The following is an 8,952-nucleotide window of genomic DNA, read 5'->3' as shown; positions in this document are numbered from 1 at the left end:
TTCACCACACCACATCACCACAACATCCTCCATCTCCAATGCATATGAATGCTCAAAAGAAATTAATGCAACGCAATATATATATCATTGAACTGATCAATCATAAATCATGCCGGTTACCAAATGTTGTGATAACATACTCAATACGGTCAATTCAGTCAATCACCTTCAAAGATATGAATCATAACATAAATCAACAACCACGAATCAAGTCAACATTCACAGTTTGGTCATATGAAACACAAACAAGTCAACACAATTCAACATCAACGATAATAAGTCAAGTGTATTTCCCTACCTCAAAGTGCCAGCAAATCCAAGCACACACAAGCAATCACTTATGATCCTTCACATATCCATCACCTACGTAACATAATTATGTATAATTACCACCTACTCAATCAATTAATCATGCACATAACCTAGACTCATCATCACTTAATAGAAATATCAATTTAAAGAACAAACACGATTTTTCCTGACTTTCCTGCACATGGCAGACTCGGTATAAAATGAATAACTAATTCCAGAAAATTTGAATTGATGCAAGGCCAACTGAATTGGAACCCCATGAGTCTTAGCTACAAATTATATCTAACGTGTTTTTCTCAAATTCCAGACTTATCAAGGGTTTTCAGACTGATTTCCAAAAACTGACAGAAACCGTCGCATAAAAAGTATAGACTCATAAAACGAGTTTGACAAAAGATTTGTAAGTAAAACCAACGCCTAACTCATCTAAACTCTTTAAATTAAATATATGAAAAAGACCCAGTACCAATTCAATATCTAAATTATGTTTTAGAAGTAATCTTTTAGCCTCTACTGATTCGCGGACTTTTTAGATAGACGTTCACAAATAATTTATTCAGGAAAAACTACACGGTGAAATGCTACCAATTTTCACAGGCATAAACTAGGCTTGGAATAAACATGAGTCTCTTCTTTAACTTTTTGCATCCCACGACTTTAAGACAGGTAAAACACTCAAATAACACAGACCAACGAATCTGTGAATTGCTGTAACTATTCTATTCATTTATCTCATACAATTTATAATCAAAACCCCCAAACCAATTTCTAGTGTTGTGCGGAAGCGTGAATATCCCGTGTTGGGCCTCTGCTGCATCTGTGTCCACAACCCATAATAGTACGATATTGTCCGCTTTGGGCCAAGCCCTCACGGATTTACTCTTGGGCTCCTTCCCAAAAGGCCTCGTACTATTATATTTTGTAGACACTTATAAAGATGATCTTTCATCTTTATTCTACCGATGTGGGACATGGGTTTGCACCCTAACATCTAGGGTTACAAAAATTATTCCAATACTACTATAATTATCCTAATAATTAAATAAAGAGGTAATAGGATAGTCTACTTACGAAATAGGATGAGAATAGGCTGAGAAATCGCCTCGCAATGCCTCACGCGGCTCCCTTCACACACGGCTCCCTCTTCTCTCTTTTCTCTCTTTTCTCATGGTTAAAGTGAATATGGTGATAGGGAGATTAGGGTTTGGTTAGATGAGTTATACATATAGGATAGGTGCTATTAAGACGATACGGGCCTGGCCTAGTTAGATTAATTAAAACCCGAGTCACATAGTTACCCGAGTCACAAATACACTACACGACCCAGCTAGTAACTCGGCCTAATATAATATCATATTAAAATACCGGGTATTACAGTCTACCCTCCTTAAAAGAACTTCGTCCCGAAGTTTACCCTCTCTACCAACCAACGCAAACGAATTATGAAACGCATATACAAAAGTATGTAAGGCACCCACCAAATTGAATATTAAACGCAGTATTACATTCCACCCTCCTTAAAATAACTTCGTCCCCGAAGTTTAACCATAACAGAAACACATCATGTAACACTCCAACATAACCCACACAACGCATAACCAATATAGCCAAACTGAGAAATCACACATGAAGGCATAAAGATTTTACAATCCTACCCTCCTTAAACATGGTTACGTCCCCGTAACCTTCATTATTGTAACAAAAGTTCTCAAACTATCGCTAACAATCGAAAGAGGATAAAAGATTCACAACTCACGCTCAAGCTCACTAATCCCTACTAAAGACAATCAATATACAAGCTCTCCCAAGGAAGCTACGATTTTTGCTACTGAAGACATCGCCACGGATCGGAGAAAAGCCACGTTGAATAACTTAAGACATTTCAAGTATTAATCTAGACACTCTTCATATCAATCAATACATGCAATAACATTCACAGGATCTGCTTGTCAATCTAATTTATACATTACTACTCAGGTTACAAAGATGAAGATGCCTAGGTGCTCACATATGGTTCATGTCAAATAACATCGGTTCATCAAGGTTACTAAGCAAGATCACTAACGTAACATACCACGATAATCCTATCCGGCGTATTCTCGTGGCAGCATATTTTCTAAGAAATATTGGTAACATTTATTCATGTGAATAATCAAATTATGAATGGAACAATGTTTTACAAGGTTACCAGTAAAATCATTAGTAATTATTCACTTCACTAATCATTCTAATCTCATACCTTAGAAACATAGGGAATCAATCAACATAAGAAAAGAATTAGGGTCAAAACTTAATAAATCGATTTATGAAAATTTGTAACCTAATAGGTCCAGTCTGACTTTTCTTTACATAATGTATGATTTTGATTTAGGTCAAGACAGTAATCACCCATAAAATGAAGACAACCAGTTTCACAGCACTTATCGTCCTAGAAATATTTTTAATCCTCATAACAAAGGGTTTGGGATTTATTCACGAATGACAATGCACATTGATTGGCAAATTTTACAAACTTATTGGTCGAGTCAATCAAGCGAGTAAACAGCGATATTGGAAAGTTAACATACAAGACTATCATACATAAAATTTCGTTCTTGGTGTTAAATATATATAAACTGCACCCAACATAATGACATAAAAGATTAAATGTATTTAACTACACCAATTTTACAAATATTCATTACATATCATGCTAATATCAACATACCATATTAACACATAACTCACTTAAATCACCACATTACATTTCCCGTTTTGACATTCGTAACTAACCACAACCCACCAATTCACTACACGAACGAACAACATGACTAAATTAACCCACTATTTGTGACTCCGTTCTAGCTTCATTCCTCCAGACTAGCAAATATCATGAAACCATACAACGGCATAACGGGCGGAAATCTCATTCGAATTTATACTCACACGACAAAATTTAATTTCATTTTCAAAACTTTTACTTTCATACTGGACGGTGAATAACTTCCTTAACATAAATCTTATAACAGAGCCGTCCATAGAATCCATTTACAGCTTACTACGAAACTCAAAATCAGATAAACTTAATTCAATTCCTTCAAACAATACAAGCTTAGGTGTCGACTCATATTTCGTAATTTACGGGTTTATCTTATTCATTTCAGTCTTATCTTTACTAATGAACGACTATTACCTCAACATCAGGATTTTAGTTGCACTTCTTTACTCAGTTATATTCACGGTTAACACGACTACAGCATTTAATCGGAGACCTCTTAGATAGTACACATTCCCTGGTGACGTCTCATCAAAGCATACGATTCGTACCATAATGTAAAGCAAGTAACTACAAATTAACTGTGTTCAATCAAAATTACCTCTTTATTACAGATCTATTTATCACAGGTTGCATGGTCACACAAAAGTATAAGTACCAACTCAATCACATGTTAAATTTTAAAACGATTTATCACGTCATAAGAACTAGACAAGAGTCTAACCATATAGTCAATATAAGAAGATTACTAGTTTAGATCGGAGGCACATTATAAAATTCCCAGTTAAACTCCTTACGGAACCATCGATCGTAATGCGTCATGAGTAATTAACTTAATAATGTAGAAGTCAAACAACTGAAATTACAATTGAGTATTAATAGTTATATGATTCACAATAACAACAAAATTACTTCCATATCACACATATGTTTAACATTTTTAGTAACCATACCATTCAATTGTATCCATCAACTCAGTATAATTCATTTTCAGCAAAATAAAAGATATCGTATAAACAACTTAAACATGTACATATACCATCATATAACTTGTAAAACATTATCTATGACAAAAGATTGGCAAGGTGAACAAGTCCTCTGGTTTGCACGGTTTGAACAAATAGGCAACTCGCGGCTCAATTAAACGTAATTATAACGACTATCATTTAAACATACGCATAACATGTGAAACATCAAAGGGTCGTCAAAATATAATTCATAGCGACGGTTCGAGAATATATTTCAAATATCGTAACTATATCAAACTATATTACAAATATCGTGACAATTGCAACAATCACCCTAGCATTTCATGATAATACAACTATGAACATATCCAATAAGGAACAACAACACTATTTTATTATCATATCATAAGTTTAGGTTCAACTGAAATAAATTAATGCAATGAAAGTAATAAGTATAACTATAGGCACACAGACTCACACAAAAGACATTAGAACTCAGATGACATCCTACATGTGTGAACATTTAGACATACTCATTACTACCATCCATGTGTAAATATTTAAACATAATTATTATAAATATTCATGCGAGCATATTAGAACAATCAAGTTAACATTTAACGCCACCAACTTTACCAAGATATGACAATATAGTTTTATATTTATATATATCCGACCACTATACAAATATGATGAACACACTAGAGATATTACAACATGCCAAACATATATAAAATATGCAAACAACTGGACTCGTATAAAATATTTCACCCTCGATTTAGAATCAAATTAAGCTATTCAATTTCACTCATACTATCATGCCAACAATGTTATCAACTAAACTTTAATTTTATCACGTGTTAAGATACATAACTACTGAACATGCGTGCTACTATCATCATATAAAAACTTTATAATGTCACATTAATAAGGCTCATGAAATAACCAAACAATTGTATGAAAACTCAACATAGAACGCACATTTTACAAGTCATGATTCACGTTGTAACTTCCAAAGACCACGAACAAATAGCCGTTCGATTAAAACCTGATTCATATTACTTTTATAAAATACGGAGAGTTAAAAACACAGGGGAAAAAGAATTAGGTCTAAAGCACAAGAATTCCATTTTTAAAGAATTTTACAACTCAGTTGGTCCAAACAAGTATGTGACAGCAATTAGTCCGAAACTTGGGTCAGTTTGCAAAACTTACCATTTAATATAGAGACATCAAGAATTTTCGTGGCTTATCAATTTGAAAACATATGCGAATCTTCTGATCGATGGAGTTGGAATTATGCAAAAATTATTAATACAATTTAAATGAGGATTTTTACAAAATCGTTGGTCAAAACATCACTGCACAGGAATTTCCTGACCACAGCCCACTAAAATATTTATTACTCCTAATCTGTATATCCTATAAGCATGAAACCAACGCCAAATGAACACTAACTCACGAGGCTATCTCTCATAAAATTTTCATCCATAGGGAATAAACAGAAAAGAAATGGCAGTAAGGTCAATTAAAGAGTAAAATCAAACAAAACGAGTTTCAGCACTAGGTCATTCTTTACTATGTTACAAGCTCTTATGAACATACTATGTATACTAACCCATCCCAACTTAAATCTCACACTTTGTACTTACGTAAACATCTATCCCATAGAATCCCTTCGCATCTCGATCTACTCCTTACATCTAAATCACGATTGCTATGACTAGAAACATGCAATTCAATAGTGTTTCTGATTACTATCACAATACTATACTAGCATGGCTTCGGGATCACATAACCGCATATCGCTAGACATAGTAGTACTATCAACACATCATTCAACATCCATCCAGATAAATATCATCAATTCGCAATTTTTTTCACGCTCACGATTACACAATCCAACACTTCATTGATTATCAACCTGAACACGAAAATTTATTTCTCATCTCCACAACATCATATGATCACGTCATCATTCATACAAAATACTTACCGTAACGTTGTCCTGCAGCATGGTTAGAATATATGGGTCTTAAGGTGTACACCCACTCGATTATATCCAAGGTTTTCCTTCTAACTACCCCATTCACTCGATTTCTCTCGGGTTACCAGGTTCAAAACTGAGAGGGCAAAAGAGCACGCATTAAGGGCGCCTTCTTAACCGCACTGTGAGCTCCTAACAGTTTATTCCCAGGGGTTCATTTTATTTAGACACATCCTACGTTCATTGGGTTCATTGGTTTAGGCCTGAGGATCGTTCGCTCTGATACCACTTTGTAACACCCCGATTTATGAAGGAGCCTCTAGCAAGACATTCCCTAATAAACCGGACTGTTACCATCTCGGTTTCCCAAGGTAGTGAATAACAAATTAAACTCCAAGGCAAATTATATAATTACTTTAACTTAATTATTACAAAACCTTTTTTTTACATCAAATTACAAAGAACTAACATGAATGAAAGTGAAAGTCTTCTAAATGATGATCTAGCTACTAAGTCTTCTGATCCAGTGTCTCACGCCCATCAAGCTCCCATCCTGTCTCATAAACCTGTCAAGACTGCTCCCCAATATTTGGATCGTCACAGGTGTTCACGAATACACAGGGTCAACCACGAGGTTGAGTAGGGAATACAATGCAACAAGTATGTATGATATGCATGCTCCTCCATCACCACCACATCTCATCACAACTCATAACCCGGAACACCCAGCCATACCGATCCCCGGTAGACTATATATCGACCGTAGCCGATCGCCACATTTCCTTGTTGAGGACACAGGGCAAGTCCTGCAGAACCCGCCCGGGCCTTATCACAATATCATCTTCACCACACCACATCACCACAACATCCTCCATCTCCAATGCATATGAATGCTCAAAAGAAATTAATGCAACGCAATATATATATCATTGAACTGATCAATCATAAATCATGCCGGTTACCAAATGTTGTGATAACATACTCAATACGGTCAATTCAGTCAATCACCTTCCAGTATATGAATCATAACATAAATCAACAACCACGAATCAAGTCAACATTCACAGTTTGGTCATATGAAACACAAACAAGTCAACACAATTCAACATCAACGATAATAAGTCAAGTGTATTTCCCTACCTCAAAGTGCCAGCAAATCCAAGCACACACAAGCAATCACTTATGATCCTTCACATATCCATCACCTACGTAACATAATTATGTATAATTACCACCTACTCAGTCAATTAATCATGCACATAACCTAGACTCATCATCACTTAATAGAAATATCAATTTAAAGAACAAACACGATTTTTCCTGACTTTCCTGCACATGGCAGACTCGGTATAAAATGAATAACTAATTCCAGAAAATTTGAATTGATGCAAGGCCAACTGAATTGGAACCCCATGAGTCTTAGCTACAAATTATATCTAACGTGTTTTTCTCAAATGCCAGACTTATCAAGGGTTTTCAGACTGATTTCCAAAAACTGACAGAAACCGTCGCATAAAAAGTATAGACTCATAAAACGAGTTTGACAAAAGATTTTTAAGTAAAACCAACGCCTAACTCATCTAAACTCTTTAAATTAAGTATATGAAAAAGACCCAGTACTAATTCAATATCTAAATTATGTTTTAGAAGTAATCTTTTAGCCTCTACTGATTCGCGGACTTTTTAGATAGACGTTCACAAATAATTTATTCGGGAAAAACTACACGGTGAAATGCTACCAATTTTCACAGGCATAAACTAGGCTTGGAATAAACATGAGTCTCGTCTTTAACTTTTTGCATCCCACGACTTTAAGATAGGTAAAACACTCAAATAACACAGACCAACGAATCTGTGAATTGCTGTAACTATTCTATTCATTTATCTCATACAATTTATAATCAAAACCCCCAAACCAATTTCTAGGGTTACAAAAATTATTCCAATACTACTATAATTATCCTAATAATTAAATAAAGAGGTAATAGGATAGTCTACTTACGAAATAGGATGAGAATAGGCTGAGAAATCGCCTCGCAATGCCTCACGCGGCTCCCTTCACACACGGCTCCCTCTTCTCTCTTTTCTCTCTTTTCTCATGGTTAAAGTGAATATGGTGATAGGGAGATTAGGGTTTGGTTAGATGAGTTATACATATAGGATAGGTGCTATTAAGACGATACGGGCCTGTCCTAGTTAGATTAATTAAAACCCGAGTCACATAGTTACCCGAGTCACAAATACACTACACGACCCAGCTGGTAACTCGGCCTAATATAATATCATATTAAAATACCGGGTATTACAGTCTACCCTCCTTAAAAGAACTTCGTCCCGAAGTTTACCCTCTCTACCAACCAACGCAAACGAATTATGAAACGCATATACAAAAGTATGTTAGGCACCCACCAAATTGAATATTAAACGCAGTATTACAATGACACTTGAACTTACCATCAATCGCATCACACTCTAGTCACTTGGAGACGTCACCTCATATAAGTGACTAGGGGCCAATACTATTTTAATCCAGTTCACTTAAATAGGGTTCAATATTGTCTCGACAACCTATTTGGAAAACAAAGTATTATAAGAAAAGAGTTTTGAATAAAACTCAAACGATGAATATATTATCACATATGTATAATTGATACTATATCAATTACTACATAATCTATAATCCATACTTAATATTGTATACAATTATACATCTCAACTCAATTGAAATGGCATGACTTATCATGCTAAGCCTTTGAGAAGGCTTTGGTTAGTAAGTCTTAGCAACACATTGCACTTTCCCTAACCTTATTATATACTTTTTCCCGTTGTTATGTATAATATTTATTATAAAACTTTTGAGTACGTGTCTAAATCCAATCTAGACATAGGCTTCCGAGCCTTGATTAGCTCCCACTGATCTCACAGTGAGT

At 35.0% G+C, this 8,952-nt stretch overlaps 1 long non-coding RNA gene across 1 annotated transcript; it reads right to left on the bottom strand.

Annotated features, from left to right (window-relative positions):
• Window positions 1–6,509: 6,509 nt before the first annotated feature.
• On the bottom strand, window positions 6,510–8,123 carry LOC141598365 (uncharacterized). The gene is made up of 3 exons (XR_012523453.1): window positions 8,025–8,123; window positions 7,163–7,227; window positions 6,510–6,597 (listed from the first exon to the last, which is right to left on the bottom strand). It is a non-coding gene; the product is annotated as an uncharacterized LOC141598365 (long non-coding RNA).
• Window positions 8,124–8,952: the final 829 nt, after the last annotated feature.

This window comes from Silene latifolia, chromosome 9, assembly GCF_048544455.1.
Source record: "Silene latifolia isolate original U9 population chromosome 9, ASM4854445v1, whole genome shotgun sequence".
NCBI lineage: Eukaryota > Viridiplantae > Streptophyta > Magnoliopsida > Caryophyllales > Caryophyllaceae > Silene > Silene latifolia.
Note: the sequence above shows the minus strand (reverse complement) of the source record. Positions and strands in the feature narration are given on the sequence as shown.